The sequence below is a fragment of the Heterocephalus glaber genome, unplaced genomic scaffold, assembly GCF_053883595.1.
Source record: "Heterocephalus glaber isolate CG9 unplaced genomic scaffold, H.glaber_assembly_v1.0 deba00001457, whole genome shotgun sequence".
In the NCBI taxonomy this organism is placed as follows: domain Eukaryota; kingdom Metazoa; phylum Chordata; class Mammalia; order Rodentia; family Bathyergidae; genus Heterocephalus; species Heterocephalus glaber.
Genome location: NW_028258305.1, coordinates 22,508,595 through 22,534,630, shown reverse-complemented (window position 1 = coordinate 22,534,630; position 26,036 = coordinate 22,508,595). Strand labels below are relative to the sequence as shown.

General features: G+C 43.5%; 1 long non-coding RNA gene and 1 pseudogene across 1 annotated transcript; one reads left to right on the top strand and one right to left on the bottom strand.

Annotated features, from left to right (window-relative positions):
• Window positions 1-2,780: 2,780 nt before the first annotated feature.
• LOC101713403 (tetraspanin-3 pseudogene) lies at window positions 2,781-12,057 on the bottom strand (annotated as a pseudogene).
• Window positions 12,058-19,066: 7,009 nt separating this feature from the next.
• Window positions 19,067-23,353, top strand: LOC147826984 (uncharacterized). The gene is made up of 3 exons (XR_015453138.1): window positions 19,067-19,168; window positions 20,574-20,695; window positions 21,790-23,353. It is a non-coding gene; the product is annotated as an uncharacterized LOC147826984 (long non-coding RNA).
• Window positions 23,354-26,036: the final 2,683 nt, after the last annotated feature.

The window sequence follows — 26,036 nt, the reverse complement described above, 5'->3', positions numbered from 1 at the left end:
GAAAATGTGTTTTTTTAATAAAATGGAGTACTACTCAGCCATAAAAAACGAGAAATTAGAGACATTTATAGCTAAGTGGATGCACATTGAGGCAATACTCTTAAGTGAAATAAATAGGACACACATGTGTAAATACCGAATAGTTTCTCTGGTGTGAGAAACTGAAAGTGTAAATAAGGACTAAATGTATAATAGGTAATGTGAAATAGGAAGAAAAGGGGCAAAGGGGAAGGAATTGGGAGGGGTAGGGGAAAGGATAGAAGGGAATGGGATTAATATGAGAAAATGGAAAAATAGGAACAAAATCTTTGTAAATAGGGAGGAGTGGAGGGGTTGAAGGGAGGGCTGGGCAAGGGTGAAAAATAAGAACCAAGAGAGACTATGTAAAGGTGCAAATTTCCAATGATGAATGTCATTATATTGTATACCTAAAATGTACCAATGATTAGAATGAATAAACGAAAATGTAAAATAGGAAGAAAAGGTCCAAAGGGGTAGGGGTAGTGGGAGGGGCAGGGGAAAGGAAAGAAGGGAAAGGAAAAAATGGTGAGAAATGGAAAAAATGGAAATAAAGTCTTTGTAAATAGGGAAGGGTGGAGGGGGTGAAGGGAGGGCTAGGAATGGGGAAAAAATAAGAACCAAGATGCATTACGTAAAGGTACAATTCCCAGTGAGAAATGTAATTGTGTTGTATACCTACAATGTACCAATAAAAGAATTTAATACAGAAAAAAAAGAGATAGGTTTTGTACATGTACCGACTCCATACAAAGAATGTAAATATTATGTACTGCAAACATGTAATAAAACATTGAGATGTTCAAGTCCCTTACATAAAATGATACAATAATGGCATACAATTTGAGTAATCCTCTTGTATACTTTAAATAATCTCTAGATTACTTATAATACCTAATGCAATGTGCACACATCACTTCATTTGTATAGATTTGGTATAGTCCTTAAGGCATAGAAAATTCAAGTTTTGCTTTTTGAAACTTTCAGCAACATTTTTCCCAAATACATTTTCTATCTGCAGTTGGTTGCATCTGTGAAGGTGGAACTCAATGATACAAGAGGAAAGACTGAATATGTATTTATCTCTGTCTGCCAAGAGGGCCTAGAAGGAATAGCACTCCAGTAGAAGGGAGCATATCAACAGCCAACTTTTGGTTTCTAAATACTATTTCCCAATAAGGGCAGCCAGGGATCTTTGGAGAAACAATTAATTCTAGAGCTGGGGTAGGGAAAATATAAGATGACCCTGATGTATCATGTGGTGCTAGAAAAATGGAAACACACAAAAAATGTCAGAGAGCCATACATGAAGAAGCTCCCTATGGTCACATCTAGGATATCTGAGGAATAAAATAGATAGTAGTAAAGTTATTAAATGATAACCATGTAAATATCTGTGAGTTGACACTGATATAGGTAAATAACTGAAGAAATTGAATAAATGGAGGCGTAAAGACATCTCTTTCTTTCAGAAGAATTTCAACTAATGTAGGAAGAATGAATAAAACAGAAAACTTACTATTACACTGGTACAGTACTAACCACTGCAGGCAAGCTCTGTAGCAGACGGCAGAATGGACAAGTTTGAGGAGAAAGAAGGTATAGTAGTCTCAAAGTGTCTTTGCCAAAATATTGATGGATTACAAAGGTTAAAATTGTAGCTTGAAGCTCAGTGGTTTCACCGCCTGCTGCACAAGCGCAAGGACTGGAGTTTGATCCCCAGTGCCAAAAAAACCCCCAAAAATTGTAGCTTGAAAATGATATAAACCATTTGAACCAATTGATCAAGGTAAACATCAGTGATAAAAATATAGGGGCTTCCTATGGTTCCAAAGAAGTGTATATTGACTCTATGGTATTCTTGCCAAAAATGTATGACCACAAGCTAAACATCAGAAAACCTTATACAAACCCAGACTGGAGGGCATTCTATAAAATGTTATGGTCATTGTCTTAGTTAATTTTCTCTTCTGGCTGAGACAAAATACCCAACACCCAAAGTTAAAAAGGGAAAAGGTTTATTTGGCTTACAGTTCATAAAGGTTTTAGCTCATAACGGGCCGGCTCCAAAGCAGGGTGGCAGAGGAGCAACAGTTCATGGCAGGGGAAGACAGAAAAAGCAACAAGGGAAGGGGGAGGGGCCCTCAACAGAGTCTTTGTCCCTTTTATTCTTATGTAGACTATTTAGAGCAGGTAGCACTGACACCCTTAATCCTAGTGCCCTTGAGTCTAGCATTGCACCATGAATCAATTCCAGAAAAAGCTCCACTTGTGACTGCATGAGGCTTTGGGGGAACACCTAGACACATGCCATAACGGTCATGAAGAATAAGGAAAAACAGCAACTACCACAGATTTGACCGAGAGACTAAGGCAACAGGACAACTAAATGCAATCTAACTAAGTGGAATCCTGGACTGGATCCCAGAATAGAAAAAAGATATTAGTGGAAAAAAACTAGTGGCTATCCAAATAAAGTTATAGTTTGGTTGATAGTATCATACCAATGTTACTCTTAGTTTTGATAACTGACCTATGATTATGTAAGTCATTAACAAGAGGAGAAACTGGGCCAAGGGCATACTAGAACTCAATACTGTTTTCTGCAACTTTTCTATAAGTCCAAAATTATTTCAAAATAAAAAGTTTAAAAGAGAAGTAATAAAAGCTTTACTCCTCTTTGTATGTTTTGAAACCTATGTAGTACATTAGTATAGCGGTATAAATGTATTAATTTATAAGTTATGGAAATATTGGTCGTATGTGTGCAAAGATATTTGACTGGTGGGAATTCATGGTTGAACACAATTTGGAGATTACTTTCCTTCAGCATAAGTGAGAAGTAGAGTGGAGAACGAGAGTAGTCAGGCCCAAAGAGACAGAAAGTAGAACACTAGTTCCAGGGGCAGGAGGAGAGAATGGGGAGACATTGTCTAACAGGCACAGTTTCAGTTTTGCAAGAAAGGGCCCTGTGGGTAGATGGTGGTGATGGCTGCAGAGAAATGTAAATATTCTTAATACCATTAAACTGTAAAGGCTGTTTTCAACATGTAACTATATAAATTGTGCTGCTATAAACATAAGTATGCAAGTATTGGGGTTACATGATGTCTTTAATTCTTTTAGGAAGATACCTAGAAAGAAAATAGCTGGATCAAGCAGAATTTCTAATTTTAGTTTTTTGAGGAATCTCCCTACTGATTTCTGTAGTGATTATACTAGTTCACATTCCCACCAACAGTGTAGACGGGTCCCTTTTTCCCTGCAGCCTCGCCAGCATTTGTTATGATTTCTTGATGATAGCCATTTTTTTCTGGAGTAAGATGGAATGTCAGCTTTGGGTTGTTTCTTTGTTTGTTTGTTTGTACGAGGGATTGAATCAGCATCGTTTTATGTTGCATTTCTCTAATGGGCAGAGATGGTGAACCGTTTTTTCATATATTTACTGGCCATTTGTATATTATGTATATCTTACTACACTTATACAAAGAAAAGGACTGCAGAGTTTATCACTTGGTTCTGCACTATTTCATTTGTGCGGATTTCTTGGAGTCTGGACCTTTCTTCCAAATCAGTCTTCAAGGAGTCTGGGCATGGGATATACCTGTTCTGTAAAGCAGGGCCACCAGGCTGGGTATCAAGTCATGCTGAGTTCATAGACAGGGATCAACGCAAGATTGGAAAGGGCAAAATGGTGAAAGGAAAACTTTCTGCATTTGTTCATTTGAGGAAAACTATTATTGAGGTTTCACTGAAGATTATCTCAGTCTCCCAGAGACCAGACAAGCCTTCCCTCTCAGAGATCTAAGCTACACGGTGACTCTAGGCTGAGGGTAATGTGGGAGATACCTACCCCCATCTATCCTCCTCCCTGAGAGGACTCAGCTCTGATTCTGTGTTCCTTGCCTCTGTGAGGTGTTCCTCCAAGATTTTTGCTTAACTCAGCTATATTAGCAAACTTATGTTATGATAAGAAAATGATCCTTACATTTCAGAGGTTTTAAAACCCCAGAGGTTTATTTTTCATTGTACATGTGTGTCCCAGGTCAACTAGGGGTTCATCTCAGTGCCATCGTCCCTGTGTGATCAAGAACAATGCTGCACAGCCACTTTCTAGAATATTGTGGTGACCACAGGTGCTGCTCATAGCCTTTGACATACATTGTATTGGCTAAAGCATATCATTCAGCCACACATGACTTAAATGGGGGAGAAATTACAGTGGCCCTGCACATCCCTGGGTTCTGTATCCGTGGATTCAGCCAAACATGGATCAAAAATATTTGGAAAAAAATGTGCCTATACTGACCACGTACAAACTCTTTTTTTGTTGTCAATATTTCCTAAACAACACAGCCTAACAGTTATTTGTGTAGCACTTACATTGTATTAGGTACTAGAAGTAATCTAGAGATGATTTAAAGAATATGGAAGAAAGGATGTGTGCAGGTTGTATGTGAGTAAGAGCATCCTTGGGCTTTGGTATCCGCTAGGGTTCTGGGCTCAACTTCCCGTGGACACTGAGGCAGGACCGCATAATCCCTCCACACGGAGAATCACTGTTAGTGATTATGAGTAATAGAGTTCACTGCTACAGTCCAGTTTCTCCCTCCAGAATAAGTTTTGGTTCCAGAGAGATTACCTCCACTTGCTCCCTCCCTATCTGCCCACCTCTCCACTCTAAGAACCCTCTGCCTCCTGGAAGTGAGGCCTCAATGCCCAGTTAGGAGACTTTATTCTGGGTGATGAGGTCTTAGTTGCTCTTCTGAGAGTTCATGATTCTCCTCTCCCATTTGCACACTCCAGGCTGGGTGTGCCCAGATGCTGTGAGGGTCCATCCTGCTCCTGGGAGCAGTCTCGTGGTCCTTGATAAGGAACACATACGGGTTGCCTACAGGGCCCTCTGTGACTCACTGGCTTCCCAGCAGCTAATCAACAGCTGGTGGTGAGTGATTCTCAGCCCGTTTCCCTTCTGCCCTTACTCGGAACCAGCATCTGCAATCCTGGATGATGAAAATCCCTATAAGTCATGTGCATGCTTAAAAGCAACACCAGTGAGTTTTCTTTTAAAATTATGTAAGGTAATCTTTATTTAAGATTGGTCCCTTAGAAACAGATAAAGGAAGACGTGGGAGCGGGCAGTGAGCATGTATCCACATGACTGCATAATTTCTGAGATTTACCTGGATTTTCCCTTAACACAAGTTTCACAAATTACTTCTTTTCCATACAAAGTCACTGCATTTTAAAAATAGCCAGTTCTCATTGTGCATTTAAATTACTAAATTGTTTTTCTAAAAATCTGACGTACACCTAACTTTTCAGAACCACTGTTCCTTCAAAAAGCAAAGCCTTACTGTTCCTCAGCAAATTCCTAGAACCACAGACATTATGGACATAGAGGGTCTTAGATACAACAATTGGAGTGTTTGTGACTCACCAAAGACTTGCTTTCCTTTGGGGATGGGGGATTTCTAGCAGGGAGGAAATAGATTCATTCATTTGTTCAACAAATACTTGTTTTGCTAAATGGCTTCTAAGTACTGAGACAATTCCAAGTACAGTAGAAGATGCAAGGAAACTGACATTCATTACTCACTGAAGTTTATAGTATGGCTAAAGGTTCTCATTTCATTTGGAGGTCTTCCTCCCTACAGAGTTATTTTCTTGCCTCGAGACCAGATGAGAAAACAGACCTGGAGAGGAGAGACTTATTGCAGACTTATTGCACTGCTGGTACCAATCTTACCTTGTAGACAATCTCTACCCTTTTTTCCTCTGCATACTTCCCCTTGAAGTCATCTTCTGCAGACTGGAGTCTCTCACCTATCGCTGGCCTTGAGGGACCCAGCCCTTCCAAGGAACAGCCTGTGGCCCCAAATGAAAAAAGTCAATTCAGCACAAGGAGTGTCCAAGCTCAGGTTTCTCTATTTGGTGAAGTTAATCCTTGTTGTTCAACATTAATGGCTTACTAAGTCAGAGCCAACTGAACTGGCATGTGAGTGCTGGTAAGAGTAATGACTTTGCAGGGCTGGGCATAATTATGTTCTGGGGACAGAAGCCAGCACCTTGGTTTGCCTGTGTCCAGTGGCAGTGGCAGTAGCCTGGAAATGTTTGCTGGGACCTGAGAGGTCTGGTCAGTCACACTGTCAGGCAGGTGGGACTGTGGTGACTGAGAAAGACCCCCAAGAAAGGTCAGTGCCTTTTCTAGGGTCCCAGCATAGGTTGCCCCAAAGCGAAGATGATTCTAATAGGGGGAAAATAGTAAGAAATTGAGAAATTTCTCCAAACTTGATCTACTGCTTGGTTTCAAGACATTTTCTATGGAGCAGTGGTACAAATAAGCTTGGCTTCTTTGGAGGCTGTTCTTAGACACCCCCCCCATAACTTCTATAAGAACACTTGTGGTGCACATCATCTTGGAATCCCAGTAAAAACACACATAAGGAGGGTGCCAGTGTCTCCCTAAACCCTGCAGAAAGCAGTCCCTTTGGGTATGGAGGTGCTGGGCAAACAACACTGATTTGGGACATGTATGGGATTATTGTTTCTCCCTTTGAGGATTATTGCTATGACCATACACAGTTAAAGTTCGCAAGTCTGCAATTTTAAGAGGTGATCTATCAGCACAGTGCTCTACTTCAGGACAAGGTGACATTTAAACCGTGTGTTGTTGTCACTGGTGATGATGCTTCCATGCTTTCTTTCTCTCTGGACCATGCTGTGTCTGCCCAGCTTGAAGAAACATTGCTCCCTCCTTCCTGCCCTTCCTTCACGCCTCAGTTCCAGACAGCACAACATAAGTTGGCTGTAATCAAGAAAGTAAAAGGCAGGGATCTTGCATTTCTTGTAGTTCCAGACTAGCACAGCGCCCGTCACAAAGAGGAGGCTGAAAAAGTGTTGCTGAATTAAACTGAATGCTTCTCTCTGCTTGCCTGAGGGACTTGCTGGTCTGCCCCAATAGCTTCTTTCTATCTTCTCTCCACCAATGCTTAACCAAAATCCTCCACCCTAAAGCCCAATCTTCTGTGCTCAGAAATAAATTACAGAGATGGGAATGTGGGCTTCTTCCTCACTCTTTGGTTCTCTTGAGGAGGTCTCCTCCATGCCCTTCTGGTTGCTCTCTCTCCTTCATTATTCCTCCCCACAGAGGGGAACCATGGGAAGATAGTGGGTGAGCAGAGGCAGGCCTGTAGGGTGTACCTGATGGCAGACAGCCCACCCTCTCCGCTGCCCTGGCTGGATTAGCTGTAAAGGACCTACCTTGACAAGGGGGCCTATGGCTGAAACTGCTTGCTCTGCAGTATCTCTGTCCCACAATAAAGCTGATATTTTTACCCCAATCTGCCGATTCTGTATTTCAGAACTCAGATGAAGGGACATGAATATAGTAGTACTTAATTTGTTCTACATTTTTGAAAAAGACGGCCATGTTTGTGTTTGTGTGGGAAAGATAGCCACAGTCATGTTTGTCACCCAAGGCAGTTTGCAAACAAAAACAAAATTTTGCCAAACGCTTCTGTTTGCCAACCAAATTGTTTGCAAACAAAGGGGTTCATGAACTGAGGTACCACTGTATTAGATACTGACTTCCTCAAGTCCAAAAAGACCCAGAAAGAAACCAAAGAGGCATTTTAAATAACTATCTTCTGGCCTAGAGGTACATGGCAAGCTGAGCACCTGGGACCTAGAACCCCGTCTTAGACAGTGGCCACTGGGGCCTCTAAACCCATCCCCTGTGGCTTTATCTCCCTAGGGCCTCTTGACATCTACAGGCCTGGAGCTGGGCCCTGGGAGTTGCAGAATGGAATTAGATACCGTGTACAGCTCAGTGTCATTACCCAGGGCCAAAATGAGTCAGCAGGCAGCCTAGATAAAACCCACAGCTCCAGTCACAGGCCCTTACTTGCTATGCCCACAGCCTCCTGAAGGAAAGATCTGGGCAAAACGAGTGCCACCAGGGAGCTAGGCTGGCTCTGGGTGAGGCAGCAAGGATGAAGTGGTGTCTCAGGAACAAAGTCAGAACACCCCGCACCCATTCTTCCTTTGTGATAACGGCCTCACCCCACCCAGCTCTCTGGAGGTCAGGAATATTGGCCAATGCCTCCCATTCCGAGCACACATTTGCTGCAGCTGAGCTCTGTGGCCAGCCCTGACATGGCACCAGATGAGGGGCCAACATGTGTCTTAGGGATTTTAGATCAGGCTAAACTTTCAGTGTGTGTCTTTCCTGAGCCAACTGGGGAGGATTCTTAGCTTTCTATTTCCCTGAGGAATTAATACTTGATGACTCTCATGGAGTGGTGACTGCATAAATATACATACTCCTGTAAAAATAAAAAAGTCCTGAGATTTCTGGGTCCAACGTGAGCTACAAATTAAATAATTCTCAAAGACCACTCTATCTTCAACCAACTCTGTGATTCAGCTAACCAGGAAGCACACAGATCAGGGTGATATAGCGTGGTTAACTTGGTTAACTCCAAACTGTTACTTCTATGGATTGATCATTTACCTGTCTTTATAGAACAGTCCTGTCAAGCGAGCCTAATCAGTCCTCTGGTATTCTTTCTTTCTTTCTTTCTTTCTTTCTTTCTTTCTTTCTTTCTTTCTTTCTTTCGGGCTGATACAGAGTTTATTAAATTAAGTTTTTCTATTTACAACTAAGATCATGCCTACATACTGTTCTGCTAGTCTATATGGGTACATTATCTCTAATGAGCTTATGACTTATGAAGGTGGGCTTATTCCTACATACACTCACACTCATTGTTTTAAAACAGTAGTGTATACATAACCCTCCTCCTATAAAGCCAGCTTTGGTTAAAAGTCACTAGTTCCAAAGACCAGTCTGATTGTGAAGATGAATGAAGATACACACTGTGTGATCTAAAATCTATTGTAGTTGCTCTGTAGAGTTGCTGTCTTCACTTGATCTTAGCCAAAAGGCCAAAAAGCGATAGAGTTGGTATCTTACTGGACTAGAGTATATATATATATATATGTACACACACACACATATATATATATACACATATATATATACACACACACACATATACACACACACACACACACACACACACGTTTGTATTTTGTTTAAAAAGCTTTTATTCATTGTGCTCAGGGAAAAGGACAATCTCAATTTGTCGCCTAACCATAAATTTGAACTTACAGGATTCACTACTCTAGACACTGCACCTAGTGACAAGACAACTTAAAATAATCTCCCTTCCAGTCCCTAGGATTCCATGCTGAAAAAATAAATCTGTTGAAACAGCCAGTACTGGTACTTGCCCATAGCAAAATAAGACCAAGCCATTGAACCTGATAGCCCAGCTAGTACACATATCATTGGAACAAAGTCGTAGGCATCAAATTAGGGAGGGGGCAGGTATTGGTATTAAAAACTTACACTGGTTAAGTGTGTAGTCAACTACTATAATGCGAACATGTATGCCAGCCCCTAGCAGCTAACATGGAGCCATGGAAACAAACTTCCCTAAATCCAACTATCTTGAATATGAAAATCAAAGTGTGTATTTACCCCAAAAGTCTTTTAAAATCTAGATATAAAACTTTTCTACGTATCAGAAAGGTAAGCCAAAATGGCAACTTAGTCATGTTAACAAACCTAACATGCAAGCGCTATCGTGTTCACTGTCCCCTCCTTAAGTATGAACACAGAAATCCCTACTGAGCTCATGTACTAAAAGCAAGATCAACTAGTGTGACTTCTTTAAACTCACACTACATAGCTCTAAAACATCTTCCTAAGAAGGCCCCAAAAGAAAACATATTTATTCAATCTGTTGTTGGCTGTGACACATCAATAAAAATACAACAAAATTATTCTGCCACAATCTCTAATGTTCATCTTTTGACCAAACTTTGAAAATCTCACACTTCTGATAAAAATCTGTTTTAACTACTCAACACTACTTACAGTATATATATTTTAAAGGCACCATCTGGTGTTCACTTCACCACACAGCTGGCTCCCCCCAGTCCCTCACCCTGCAGCCTTTGGCCAAGAGTTCTCCATTGTGAATACAGAAAGGACCCAGCGATCCCACAGTAGAGTCTCCTCACTACCCCGAGGCCCATAGCCACCTTTATCCTACCAAGCTGTGCAACTTGCAAATGGTTTAAGTCCCACCAAACTTACAACCTAGAGGCAGGAGAGTCTGATAGAATGAGAGAAAGAAAGCCATAGGCGGGAAGGTAAGTGGGTGAAGCTGTTCTGCTGAACACCAGCGTTTACATGTTTCAACCAGAGAACTTGGGAGCCAGCGCACCAGACCTGCTCAGTCCACCTCCAAGCCACGCAGGACCAACAGCTCAGGCCCAGCCTCTGTTGGGTGTGGGTGTTTCAGTGATGAGCTCTATTCCTGCACAGCACTATGCGGGTGCACAGCATGCCCAGAACTGGACGGCCCAAAGCTCAGTGCCACCCCAATGACATGTACCATGGTCTCCTAGGAGCGGCTTCTTCACAACCAGAGCTTCACACCCTTCGATGTAGAGGTCGGAGGGGTGGACCAGGCTACCATTACAGTTGCTCTATTCTCTCTGCAACAGCTAAGAGGGACACTCTGGTTTTGAGTTTCTTTGACCCAATCTGTTTTCCCAGTCTGAGTAGTTATGAATTCTACAACAGGGCAGCCAATAGCCTGGCTGGCAGCATTGGGGTTGATTCCATTAAAATAAGTCCTATACACATCCTGAATTTTGTGGTCAACCTCATTTTCCAAGTCCACAGAGGCTTTTCCAGATTGTGGTGCAGCAGCAGATGAGCCTAATGATGAAAGCTGGGTTCCATGTCCTTGAAGAAGTGGTCATAGTCTGTGTAGGTGATGAAGACATAAGGGCCCATGTAGCATAAAATGCCAGCTCCCCCCACCCCCAAAGGATAAGGCTGAGGAAAATCAGCACCATCTTTGAAAGGCGATGCCAGGCTGGTCCATAGAGCCTGTGGCCATGGCCCCCCACTGGCCAGTATGGCAGCAAAAGGTGGCACCTCCTGCCAGAAGCTGCCCCCTCCAGCCTGGCTAGCAGGTACCCTGCCCCTCAGAGCAGCTACACAGCCCCGTTCCCTTCCCTTGCCAGAGATATTTCAAGACCTCTTGGGATGTTCATTCTTCCTGCACAGACCCCTGCTAAGAGAGTATGGGAGGAACTAGGGCATTTAGTCTAGAGGAAGGACCACTCAGCCTACAAATATAAAAAGGGCCAAAAATACATAGCACATCCCAGAGAACAGAATTGTGTCCACTGATGGAGTGAGTTTGCTGCCATGTTTAAAAAAAATGATAGCATATGTATCAGACAGGATATACGGAGCAGTGTTCATGTCACTCCTGAAGATTAGTCCCCAGGATGCTCATACCTATGATGGATTGAAAGTTTGCATTCCCCCAGAATTCATATTTTGAAGCCTTAACTCCCAGTGGGATGACATTAGATTAGACAGCAGTGCCAAGGATGGAGTCCAGGACATTCAACAAACTTCCAAGATATTATCAGAGAAAAGAAACTATGAATCATGGTGATTTGCCTTATGTTTATTTTATTTTTAATTTTGAAGTATTTTAAAGTCATAGAAAATGAAAAAAGACTAATACAGCCAGGCCCTATATTTCCACTGCCTAAAATGTAAGCTAAGATTTTAACCTAAGATTCCACATTGCTTCCCACATTTTATTTTGCATGAAATTACCATTTCAGACATTTTTAGTGCCCTTATAGTGATGCTCCAATCCTGTTCTTATGTATGTATGTGGTAGCTTTCTTTTTTGCCAAAATTGAAATAAGATAATTTTAAAATGACAAACTAGATACCAAGATAGTAGGGTCTTTTCAGTGCCTGGGGCGGTGTTTAGGAAATCTTTGCGTTTGCACCACACAGCAGTGACTTGAACCCAGCAGGGAGTAGAGACTGAGGACCCCTGCCCTCCCCTAATAGGGACACCACAAGGCCTGCGAGGGCTGTTTCCTAGAAAGGCCCACCCAAGCTTCCGTGGCCTTTCCTGCAGCCATTGTCGCTCTGGAAGGACCACGCCAGCCTGGCCTCACAGGGGGCACGTTTCCCGGACTCGGGGACCAGGCAGCCTGGCAGGGCTGCCCCAGGAAACACTGGCCAAGGAGTGGCATGTTCACCTCTGGTTATGCCCAGTGCCTGTTGAGCAGCGAGAAGGGAGACCCAAACCAGGCCTGGAGGTTTGCAGGCAAGCTGAGTTCACTTGTTGGAGCTAGCCAGCTAGCCTGCCTGCCTGCCTGCCCGCCCGACTTCCTCTCTTTAACCCCCCAAGATAGCATTTTCTACATGTATATATACTTCTTAAAGCTCTATGCTGAGCATTGGAACTACATAGATGGAACTACACTTCTGTTCATTTCTATTCACTCACTCACTTTAGCATTCATTCCTTCCACAAATAGTTTTCTGGTATGTACTGGCGCCAGGCACTGTTCTAGGTGTTGTGGATACAATCAGAAACAACATGCAGGAGTCCTTGCCTGGTGGGAGCTCACATCCTAGCAGAGGGACAGACAATGACTACTAGACATAGTAAGTCTGTTTATCACACAGTAGATGGTAAATGCTAGGAAAGGAAGGAAAGAGCAGAGAGGGGAAGGGTGGGGAAGGGCTCAGTGATGAGAGGGGCCAGCAGGCACCTGGGGAAGAGCATTCAGGTGAAGGAAGAAGGTACAAACCCTGGGGAGGGCAAAGTAGTACTCAAGGCATCCCGAGGGACAGGGTGAGCAGTGCTTGGCTGCTCTGGTCGCCCGAAAGGCTCCCTGGCCTGCCTTTGGCTGTTTAACAGACTGTATTCAAAGCTGCGGACTCCCGGGACACAGACTTCCTGTGAGCGAGAGACTGGCAGGGAAAGAGGCCCTTGTTTTAACCACAGAAAATGGCTGGTTCACGGATCATTGTTGTCTGAGAGAATAGGAGAAGCCGCCCCCTCTTTGAGTTTACCGCTGCCCTGGGTGCCAGGCTGGGCTGACCGCACAACTCCTGGAAACCCTGCTCGGAATGTGCTTCCTCTCTCTCCTGAGCACTCTTGAGAACTCTTGAGGCTGTGGCACCTTGGTAGGTTCTTCCAAAGAATGGCTGGCTGGCTGGTTTCTCACTAGCCAGCTCCAGTGCCGGTCCTGTCTTGCCGTGAAAGTCCCTCTCTGTCCTTTTCTTCTGATTCCCACCTTTGCTATCTGAATCCATGCCTTATCACCTGGGTGGCATGCAATGTCTCTGACTCATCATTTTGTCTTCTACCTCTATCATGACAATATCTGAATCACTTTCAGAGACTTCTCTTTCCCAAGTCACCTCTTTACTCAGATACTGAGGCCTGTCGTTGTCTAGAGGACAGAGTGCAGGCACCCAAACAGCATTCTCTGAAAACTGACCCTGATTTCCTTATGTGTGAAGCTCTTTACTCCTCTCCCTCACAAACCTCCAAGAGTCAGCTCACTTTCTCTCTAATACTGTCCCAGCTCTGTGCTTTGCTTTTCCACTCCCCTGAACCTCTCTACCCTAACTATCCTGTATACAAAACCTGCTCAGGCAGTCCTGCCTCTACTGTCTCTGAGATTGGTAAACCTAATGTTTATTTCCAGTGCCACTCATTTAATAATCAATTAGATGGTCAACCTTGAAAGTTTTAAGGTCCCTCCCACCCTGAAGTTCTGTTCTACCATGTGTTTTTGCTGCTGGTTTTTTTTGGTTTTTTTGGTATCAGGAATCGAACTCGGGTCCTTGTGCTTTCGAGGTAGGCAGCAGAACCCCTGAGCTAAATTCCGGCCCCTTGCTGCTGTGTTTCATGTTTGTGTCAGTTTTCACTTATGGAGTAAGAGACCTGAGGCCTGGACCTTGCCTCCCTTAGGCTTCACCTTCTGTGATTTGGCAGTGCCCGGCACATGGTAGGAGACAGAGCATGGGTTTGCTGATAGCACATTCTGAACCCTCATCCCAGGTGTGTCAGTTCTCAGTGGTTCCCTGGGCAGCTCTCATAAGCTGGGGCTCGCACATACATGCCTTCTGATGGGAAGCTGATAAAGATGTGTATAAAGGAGGATCGGAGCTTCGAAATGTTTGTACCCTGAAAGGGGGTCTGCATTGCAAAAGGTGCCTGAAAACAGCACTGCTTAAATAGCATTCAGCTTTAATGATGGGGCTCTAGTTATCAGTGAGGGAAGAATGGTTGGCTAGGACCCCTAATAGGAGCCATCTCCCTGCCAGCTGTAGATTAGGGGATAGAAGGGAAAGGGCCATTTATGAGGAAACTCATCACTTGCTCCTTGGCTCCATGCAAACCTTACCTCCCTACCTGCCATCCTGAGAGGAAACTGTGTGCAAGGGCTGTCAGGGGGAGGGAAGCAGGTGTCATTTCTGCTCCTCTGTCCCTGGCCAGCATGGCTTCCCCGAGCTTCTTTGGGCACCTTGCTCAGAAGGAAGCACTGTGGGAACTAGCTAACAGTCTTTTGGTCCAGCAGACCCACTCCCAACTGGGGAGAGACAAATGTTACTCCAGTGAAGGAAAGTCGATGCCAGAGGACTGTCAATGGTGGACAGGATAAGCTGGACGTGGTGGCACACACCTGTAATCCCAGCCCTTGCTGAGTAAGGAGGATTGCAAGTTCAAGGCCAGCCTGGGCTACATAGCGAGATCCTGTCTCCCAATAAAACAAGAAAGACAGGCATAAGCACAGGGGAGGGAGAGAGGGAGGAATAAACTTTCTGAACACTTGTTATCTGCCAGGCGCTGTGTTAGTCTCATCCACGTGTGTGGCCTCATCTAATTATCCCCACAAACTTGTGAGGTAATTTCTCTTTCCCAGAACAGAAGTTTATTTCCTTCCCCACCTCATCCCTATTGTTATCTTTCTCTTTTCTTTAAGTTCTGCTCATAAAGTAACTGTTCATTATAGGCATGGTATATGAAAATAATATAAAAACATATGAACAGAAATAAGAATCATATATAATCTATGGCCATGTTATAACAATTGTTAGTATTTAAATATGTATATTCCAGGTTTTGAAACTCACTTCAACATATTTGATATCACATTGTATCTACCATGTCCTATTGTCTGTTTAATTCTCTTTATAACAAAAATACTTCAATGTCATTAAAAAGCTCTTCCAAAGCATCCTTCGTGCCTTGCAGTGTCCCAGTGTCCCAGTGTCCCAGTGAAGATACAACCAGTTTCCCAGATTTCTCTGAATTCTGGACATCTGTTTGTCTATCTTTTGAAATAATGGTTCAATAACATCTTGGCACCAAAGATGTTATCATTTGCTGAAGTTCTTTTCTTTTAGAAATATTTTTATTGATTTTAAAATAAAACATAATCTGGAAGGAGAGATGATTTGGAAGTCTGCTAGCTAGAGTCGTGCCAGGTCAAGTGATTTCAGTTATTGGAGACAACGGATGCAGGAAATTCTGGAGGTAGATGGTCAGGGTTCAAATGCAGGCTTTTTTGTTCTAGCACTGGTGATTGGACCCAGCGCCTTCGTACTGAGCTACATCCCCGGGATCTGCTCCCTCTTTTTTGAGATAAGGGCCCATTAAGTTGCTAGGTCTCCACTGCTTCTTGTCTCCTGAATGGTGACAGAGATAAGGTCTTCTCATAGATTATTAAGATTAAATGAAAAAAAGCTAGAAGAAAATATTTCGAATGATTTCACCATAAACAAACGATAAATACTTGAGGAAACCATGTTTACCATCATGTCAAGACGGCACATGGCACTCCATCAATAAGCATCATTTTGCTGTTTTTCTGACTTTTTTAAAGGATAGGTTTAAAGAAGAATTACTGGGTCAAACAGTCTGCTTTTAATTTTAAATAGTAATTTTTAATTTCTAATTTTAAAAGTAAGGATTATTGGGAGAAATTTAGAAAATAAAGAAAATATTATCCATAACCTTTCACATCACAATTGTTAACATTTGGAGGTATTATTTTTCAATATTTTTTCTAATGGAATATATGTATAAAACATAGCTGCATAAAAGTGGGATTATACATCTTATCAGCAAGTATTATATTATAATTATTATATCATTACAGTGGTACCTCGGTTCACAAACTTGATTCTTTCCACGATTCTGGTTGCAAACTGAGTTGGATAAGAACTGAATCAAATTCAATATTGACCTTATGGGGAAATTTGATTCAGTTCTCATCCAGTTCAGTTTGTGATCAGAATTGTGGAGAGAATCGAGTTCATGAACTGGGGTACCACTGTAATTGTTTTTGAAAATGTTTTACTAGCTATATAATTCCACTTTTTGTTTGTTTTGGTACCGGGGATCGAACTCCGGACCTTGTGCTTGCAAGACAGGCAGCGGAACCACTGAGCTAAATCCTCGGCCTCTATATAATCCCACTTTAAGGATGCAATATTAAAAATCTAAGCATTCTTTTGCTCATAATTGTTTAGATTTGTGTTTCTAAAGCTTTCCTATTAATAATTATAATGAACATCTGTGAATATTAATCTTTGACCTCATCTCTGATTATATCCTTAAAACAGATTCCTAGAAGTGAAATTACTAGGTCAAAGTGTATAAGCAATGTTATTGTTCTTGGTAGATATGGCCAAACTGTTCAAAAAAATCATTGCTAGAAACCAAGGAGACATGATCCATCATATAAACCCTGGATGATACTGATTATTATAGATTAAAAACTATAGTAGGTTTTCAAAGGTAGAATGTAGTTTGTCTTTTCTCTTTCTTTTTGTGTGTATGTGTGTGTTTTGCTGGGGATTGAACCCAGAACCTCAAACGTGCTAAGCATGTGCACCAGCCCTGAGCTACACCTGTAAACCTTGAGTTACAACTCTAGCCCCTGTTTAGTTTTTATTTTTATTGGTAATACTACTAAACATATTTTAAGTGTAGTTAGCCACTTGGAATTATCTGGTTTTGTATTGGTGTATTTCTTGTTTTAGATGAACTCTATGTTTTAAGCATATAAACCCTATCCTTATTATATTCATTCTTGAAGAATTTTCCAAGTAAGAAGATATCTTCATTTTTATAGACAAGAAGGTCGTGACTCAATGAGGGAAGTGAATTATTTAAGATCAGCCAGTTGGGCAAATGATCAAGTTGAGATTTGAACTCAGGTCTGACTGGCTTCAGAGCTCTAACAAAAAGCAAAAACAGGAGGAGGGGAAACAGTGACACTATAACAGTGTCTGTGGAAGCCTTAGAGGTGGAACTTTGAGCATATTCAGCAGGATTTCTGGAGGTCAGCTGTTCGAGGGCCCCGGGACACTTATGGAGGAGGTGGAACAAAGGGCTAAGGCCAGCTGTGCTTCTTACCATCACTGCCTTCAAGCTCAGGGATGTCCCTACACCCATCACCCTTTCAGGATCCCTTCAAAGGGTGGCCTCCAGCCATCTGCTAGTGTCCTCTCCAGATCTGCCACATGTGCAGTAGCACAACCTTTAATTTGTCCTCACCTGTATATTCCCAAGGCTTTGAGGAATATATTTAGCACATATTTAGGGATGGGTGAGACTCAGAGGCAATACCCTCAGTAGAGTCCAGCATCTAAGGGCTTCTTTGATTATCTTGTGCTACCCAGCCACACTGATTCCACTCCACAGTTTAACTGATCCTTGCTGGTTGGCAGGGAGAGAAGGGGGAAGAGGGGAGAGAAGAAGGAAAAGAGAAGGCTGGATTTCCTTAGGATGGGTGCACCTGCACCTGGCCTCCTAGTCTGTAAGCTTCTTGGCTTCTCTGCAGCCGCTCCACATCTCTCTCTCCTCCTAGTAGAGTTTTGCGTTCAGTGGCCTTGAAATCCCTGGGGACAACTAAAAGGGATCAAAGTATTGCTGAAAAGGCCTTGGGGCCTGCTTCCCTCTGCCGGGAAGGAAAGGGGAAAAATAAGGATAAACCTGGTAATGTAATCTCACCTTTTGGGGTCAGAGAGGTGCTGTTTCAGGCTGGGGGAGGTGGACTAGGAAGGAGGAAGAGGTGAGGCCCCTTGCTACTTGCCCTCTCCACACTCTCATGGCTCCATCTGGATCTGTCCTTAGGGAGTCTGGAAATGACCACAAATTTATCTTGGCAGTTGTTTCACTGTGAGAAATGGTTGGAGGCTCGCAGATTTGGGGAAGCAAGGATGGAAGGGTGGAGATGGTGTTTTGTTCTGTGAAGGGGAGAGAACTGTGAAGTTCTACGTTTTGAAGGGAAACTTGACCAAAACTAAAGGAAAACAATCTACAGGAAAGAATGAAGAGCACTGGAAACTTGGGGTAACTTTAAGAGAGTCATCTTTTCAGCTCTTAATTTCTTTAAAAGACAATTATCTAAAGCAGTAAAAACAATAGCAATAATAATGGGGCTTAGACTCAAGAACAACATATATGACAAGAGTAGAACAGAGGATGGGGTGGTAAAAGGCATTATACTAGTTTAAGTTCTTAGATATGAATTTAAGGTAGATGATAGTAAATTAATGATGCATATTGTAACCCACAGAACAAACAGTTTAAAAGTAAAGAGATTTAGCTAAAAAGTGAATAGAGGTAAAATGTGATACTAATACTTGATTGATACAAGGTGTGTATGAGGAGGAAGAGCCAATGGAACAAATAAAAAATAAATAATAGCATTTATTAATTGTAATACCATCCAGAAAGAGACAAAATTATGTGCTCTCTAGGGTCTTTCTAGCCTTCAGTATCTCTTTTAGTCTGAATCTCACTGTCAATTCCCAGTGAGAGAGAAGCCACTTTAGTTGAAAGGCTGTCTGGGTCACTGAGATCAGAGGGGAAGGATTAAAGTTAGAGAAGATTGTAGTTTTAGCAGCCAAGCCTAGGAAGAAGGCACAACTTGCAGTCTGAGTATGCTCCAGATGATGGCTGGGTTCTGTTTTGTGGTCAGATCTAAGGGTGAAAGTGAGCTGAGCTCAGACTGGGTATGGAAGAGCTGACCCAGGAGGGCTTGTGCAGTCTCACACTACAGCTGTTGGTGTATATTTCCCATTGCTCATGGCCCCTTTTTCCTCTCTCTCACCAGGCTGTGAGGAGCCGGTGGGGAAGTGAGAGGCAGGGCAGCCTACCTACTACTAGGCAGCCTAGTGTGAAGGGGCAGAGAAGGAGCCAGGAGGCTGGGCCAGGTAAGCCACCAGGATTGTACCTATCTCTAATAGGAGGCCATCAGAGGCTGTAAGCTGGGAAGTGATATGGTTTCAGCTGAGGTCAGGAGACTGATGACTCTGGCTCCTCTGTAGAGAATAGCTAGTAACAGTGACAAAGGAAAACCAAACAACAACAACAACAAAAAGAAAACCCAGTGAACTAAGAGATAAAGTCCTGGATTCCTCAACAATTCCTTTGTGACCTTAGGAACGTCACTTAGCCTAATCTATCTTTAAAGTTATCTAGCTGTAAACTACCATTACTAAAATCTATGCTATTTATGTCATAGATACAGGGTAGGAATCAGTGATAGAAAGCTTTTAAAAAGTTACTTTTACAGAACAGAGAGTTATAAAAAAGCAAAGGCTGTGGTTATCTGCTTTCTTCCTCTGCATACAGGCACTTGCTAAATTCAATTCACCAAGTGGAATCTGTATGATAGTAGTTTTAGTTAATTCCCTTTATGAATATTGTGGTTTCTGAGACATTACTCATACAGTGGCTGGTTAGCTAATTTAGTTAATGAAACCAAACTCAACCATGGAAATTCATTCTCAGCCAGATTCTTTCCTTCAGTCCCCAGGCCAGGATAACTTTTAGTGGACTGTTGTTGATCACCACTGGCCCCAAGGGTTCCCCACCACTGCAGCATTCTCTGTGCAAAGAATGAGAGCCACTTCTGGGATCAGGGACCTGCTTCAAACCTGGCCCCAATTCTGGGTTGCCTCACTTGTGGCAATCGGGGATGTGAATTCAGCAGGAACTCCTGGGAAGTGTTCAAGTGTTAGTTGTGTTGTTGCTGAGCTAAGGTACAAGTATGCCCATTGACAGGGGATTGAGAAATACACCCTATGCCATATGAAGAGAGACACAGTTTAGTGTTCCTCCAGCAATAAAGTCAACCTGTGTCTAGCCCAATCCTGCAGGCCAGATGTCAATGCAAGGGCATTTTGCTTAATCATACATATACCCAAAGCAAAATATACCAAATCAAATGTGCACACAAAAAATGTAAGAAGCCGGGCACTGGACTGGAGATGTAGCTCAGTGGTAGAGTGCTTTACTATCATACAGGAAACCCTGGGTTTGATCCCCAAAATGGAGAGACACCATCCACAAGTACACTTTGGCTGATGGGATAAGTGATTTTGGTGCCAAAGCACTGTATGTGCATTCAAGCTCACTATCATTCTTCCCAAGTTGGGGACTTCATTCCCCAAAACACAAGGAAACTAACGTTAAAAGAAGTAAATGGATCTGTCCAAAGCCATAAAATGAATTTCAGAGCTAAGAGTAAGCCCAGATCAGTCTCATTTGTGGGCTCTCCTGTCTGCAGGTTTACGGTCCTAAACCATTTGTTGTGCTGTTTCTCTTTCCATGAAGGCCAGAGCCCCTGACATCCTGGAAACCCCTCAGGCCAAGGATGACTGAGGACAAGCTCAGCTGTTGGGGCTGGCTTGTCATTCCACCCATCAGAAGATACACGATCAATCAGCCAGCCTGAGGTAGGGGGCCAGTCATCCCCCCTCATAGGAGGCGTGCATCCCTATGGAGAATTCAAGAGCAAAATATTGTCATGTTTGTGCCTAGTTGGGGGCCAGGGACCCTCACTGAGGAAGGAACAGACCAGGGCCTGAGAGTAAGGAAGAGTTGGTGGCTACAACAGGGTGAGGCCTGGAAAAGGCCATGCCATGAGCTCAGCTGCCACCAGGAGGGATGCCAGGAGGCCTGAATGTTGTCCTACCTGGGGCCTGGTATTCACCAGCCTGGACCCCTCTGGAGCATAGGAGAAGCCCAGGCCAGGGCCACTGAGCATGTCCTGCACAGCCTGTACCTTCATTTCGGGCTCTTTTAACCTAACCCAGGCACAGCCCCTGTCTCTCTATCCATTCCCCCTCCAGAGCTAATGATAGGTTGAGTAACATAGGCTGCTAGTGTCTGGGTGCACCAATGGGGCTAGCAGTAAAGAGGCCCTGGGAACAAAAGGGAAGATCAGTGGGAAAGACAGATTATTCTGGAAAGATTGGTGGGGGGCCTCAGTGCGGTGCCCTCTGATGATGGGGCTGGGCTGACAGATCCCATGGGGTGACAAGGTGACTGGGTGTGGAGCAGGCAGGGAGGGCAGAAAAACCTGCCCTTCCTGTCAGATGCCCTCCCTGCCTGCCTGCCTCTCTCTCAACACTAATTTCAAAGTATAACCAGAGGCTCACCATGCCCCCACCTGTGGGCTCAGAGAGAAGAGTGGAGAGCTCACCTCAGTAGGGAGAGGCAAAGCTAACTTAGCCATGGCAAAGAGTAGGGGCAGGAATCTTTCCTAACACTCATAAAATGCTTTTGAATTTTAATAGAAACCAATTTAAAACTATCTTAAATAAAAACTAAGTTTGAAGATGTCCAAAATGTGTCTTACCTGAGGGTGCAAGAGTTCGTGTTTTTGGTTCCCTCTGGGACTACTTTACCTTGCTCACACTTTCCTTTGAAATTGCCTTATGGTATAAGAAAACACCATAACATTAATGATAGGCTATTAATAACCACATTTGTGTTATACTTTCCAAGATGCCTTTGGGCTCAGTATTGCATTTGACCTTGTCCCTAGGTCTATGAGATGGAATGATGAGAATTCCCACTTTGCAGACGAGGAAACTGGGATTTGAAGATGTCAGGCTGGTGGAGGACTTGAACCTGAGCTCCAGATCCTAAGAAATAGAGACCCAAACATTGGCTCCATCCAGCCTTTGGAATTCAAGCTCTGTCCCCACCAGTGCTCAGCAGCATCCTGTTATGCATGGACTTCTCAGCCCAAAGGAGAAAAGGCCAATGAGTATTTAAGTAGCCTGTTGCTTTAGGTCTAGCCCAGCTCAGCACCTGAGCCCATGCAGACCCTGTTCAGTCCAGTTCCAGCCCTTGTGTTTATACTGGGTCTTCTCCTTTTCTTTCTCCATCTTTTGAGGAAGTAGATAGGCTTCCTTTACTTTGGCAGAAAAATAAATTGAGGAACAAATGGGAAACGGGATTTTTTGTTCCTGGCATCTTCTCTGCCACACAACTCTAGTGTTCTTTGCCCCCATGCTCACCCCGGTGCTACGCCAAGACATGATGCAGTGCAGAGTTCTTGAGCACTGCCCTGAGGGACTTAAGCCCTCCACAGCTGACTTGGAGCACAATGCTCAGCACAGCTTCCCCTCCAGTTCCTCATAAACAGTCTAGCAGGGCCTGTGGAGTAGAGCCTCGTGATGCACTGTCTCTCCAGCACAGGAGTAATGGGAGTGGCTGGGAGTGGCCTTCCTATCTCTGTAACCACCATGGTAGTGGAAATTCTGGTCATTGAAATCTTTAGACTTCTGGAGAAAAAAAAAAGATATATTCACTGGGAAAGAGGAAGGAGGAAGGAGGAAAGAGAAAGGAGGAGTAGAGAATAGAAAAAAGAATAGGCACAGAGCAGGTGAGGGCTGTGCCCAGGTGAGAAATATAGTGGAACATTGCAGGGCCCAAAGACTTGCCTGAGGTCCTCTCTTCTCAGCTTGAGGGGCCTCCCCCTGGCTGCATAGAGCTTCGAGTAACTCCTGAGCTGGACCCTGAGGATAGTTTGACTTCCCTTTAACCCTAATTAACAGCTACCCATCTAATACTTCCAAGGCTACACATACCAATCAGTGTCCCTCCAACTTTAGGATGGCAGTACAGTCATTGGCTGTTTGCTTCAAAAGGAGCCTACTCCAGTTAGATTCTAGGACCCGCAGGAATTGGGCTGTGATGCTAATACCTATTGCGCAAAATGTTGGTATAAAGAGAACATTAAGGTTTTTATAAAACTTGTGCTGAATGAGAAACATACATTCTTCTTGTAGAAGGACTAAAGGAACATCCCCGGAGAGCTGAGCCAAGGGGCTGCACAAGGCAAGGCCATCTGTGCTGGATTCCACAGATGCTGCTGGAGTTTGCAGAGAAAGTCTCACCACGACTACCACGGTGGCCTCATAATTAGTGGGAACAAAATGAAGGTGAGAAAGCTAGAATGTTAGGACCAAAAGATGAGGGTCACATCCCACTCATGTGTAGCACGGGTATGACCAATATTCTCGATATGCTCTGGCAGGTGTCAATTTATGTATTCCAAGGACTGTACAAGCCATTAAGAACTGAAAACCTATGATGGCCAATAATAGCTAAACCTCTGCCAAGAATTTGAGTCACTCTGTATGGCCTGCAATTGGGTTTGAGACTTAAAAGAGAAGACTCTGTTGCTACCCTTGGACTGGAATGCTCTTCTTTGCCCTAATTGGAGAATTCCTGGTTACCCTTCGAGATTCAGCCAAGGGCCAAGGATTTAGCTCAGTGATACCGTGACTGCCTCAAAAGCACAAGGTCTTGAGTTTGAGTCTCAGTACCAAAAAAAAAAAAAAAAAAAAAAGACAGCCAAAATGTTACCTTTTCTAGAACCATTCCCTAACCTCTCCTCCCTCTCTCTTCGGTAACTAGGCGCAGTCATTTCCCATTCCGAGTTTCCAGAAAAACAGGATTTTAACCTCTGAGGTATGGTATTCCATCTGTTTAGAGATTTATCTCCAATGGCAGACTAGGAACTTGACAGGACAGAGCTCTGAGCCTTTCTAAGCTGACTTTCAATCACATTGATGAGTGTAGGCTGAACATTCAAATGGTATGGAACAGAAGAATGAATGGGTGAGATGAATTTATGAAACAAGAACCCAAATGCATGCAGTCAAAAGGGACAATGCCTTCAGTGCAACAGAATTTGAAGAAGGGCTTTGACAGGCTGCATTATGTCAACACTATCATTTTATTACTTTAAAAATGAGCTGTCTACTCTTTTTTTTTGGTGTGGGGCTTGAACTCGGGACCTCACACTTGGGAGGCAGGTGGCAGAACCACTGAGCTAAATCCCCATCCTCGGGCTATCTACTCTTAACAGGTAAAATTAGTTTGAGATTGTCTATGGTTTTTTCTACTACTCTTATAATTATGGCCTTAATTATTCTTTGAAACCTTGACATCTGAGCCATATTCTGTAATCTCTGATACACATGAACTCTGAGTTCTTCGCCTAGGAGTCATCCACTTAGGGCTTTACCACTGGCATGTTTTTAGGCCAGAAGGCATCTCTCCCCCATAAATTACTAACTGGCCAAGACTCATTTTAATTTAGTCTAAGATAGAAAAAAATTTGAAGAGCTAACCTGCTACAATATAAAATTAAAAATTAAGATATTGCAAAGCGAGACACATGGTCTAAAGGTTTGCTTTGTTTTTGAGGATTTTGAGACAGGATCTCACTATGTAGTCCAGGCTGGCCTTGAACTCCTACCTCAGCCTTCAGAGTACTGGGATTACAGATATCCAAAGATTTTGAAATGTCTGTATCTTGTATCCTTCCTCTCTGGTGGGCCATTGAGCACACTGGGCACACCTGGCCTTGCAACTCCAGGATTCATACACCACAGACTACAACCCTCAGGGAAGAACAAGTTTAAACTTCTAAGTGTTTTTCAGGCATTCTCAGCATTACATCCCTGGTTTTCTTCAATAGGCAAAGGCAGAGGCATGCACTCAAGAGAAACATAAATTTTACAGTGAGGTTCATGTAGGAAAATATTTCTTGGCTTGGTACCTGGGCAGGTACCTATGTATGTGTGTGTCCATGCAAGTGTTTTTGGTACTACATCCACGTGTGCTTTAGAAGTTCTCCCTACTTAACGCTAACACTTTAGAAGAACCCAGTTTCAATCCCCAGAATGAGACAAATGTAAAAGGCACTTACACATCCACTAGAAATCAAAGGATATTTTCTACATTATTTTTACTTTTTATATCTAGTGCTCATTTGATACCAGGTGCGTTGCTAGGCAATGAGGATGCCAAGTTATTTTCCCACCTGCTATCTCTAGCCTCACCCCTCTTGCTAGCCTGCCTTGGTCCCTCTAAAGTAGGGGGGAAGAAAAAGATTAAGAAGGGTCTTCTTCACTCTCTCCTTTCCCCTTTCCCCTTTCCCCACACCCTCTCTCTTTTCTTCTCAGCATAGGTACCGTTGCTTTTTAAATTTCCTCCAGTTATAAGAGGTGTTTTCCTCTTTGTTATCTTTGTGAGATTCTTGCAGTTCTCTCCCTGGTCCCCACCAACTGAGGTCTTTGTGGCTCCGAGAAGGCCTCTAGTTCAGAGCCACTTACAATCCTCTCTCAGCTTCTGCCTCTGATGACAACTCCCCCTTTTTTTTCTGAGGTCTCCTTGAAAACATTCATATGGACAGGATCCCCTTGAAAGCCCCAGATGGTTCCTCCTCTTGTGGTTTCCACATCTGGTCCCTGCATGTCATGTACCACACTCGACCCAGTGATCACTATGCAGATTTCCCCTCAGAAGTGTAGGACACAGTCCCCCTATACTGCCCCCTGTACTGCCTAAGGTCATAATCCTGCCTCAGGTCAGTGAACACCACTGACTGATCAATATAGGAGTAGGAATAGCCCGTCACCCCTCCTTGGGCCGACTCTGAAGGGCCATCTCAACTTCACATCTCTCTGGAGTTTGGGAGGACTTTGTTGAGGCTGTATAGAAACTCAACTTTTCCATGTGCCCAATACTGCTTCCTCTCCTGATCTCCTGCAGGTGCTAACCCAAGAGCACATTCCAATAAACCTCTCATGCACTAATCTTGCCCCTCGGGGTCAGACTCCAGGGACTCCAACCCACCCAAGGCATTGCCATGATGTAGGTGACTAGGAGTAACTTCCAGCTGCAGCCCTCCTCTTGGCTGCCATAGACCATATGAACCAGGCTTCCGGAAGAAGATGGCCTCCTACATTCTGCAAGTTTCTGTTAACCTCA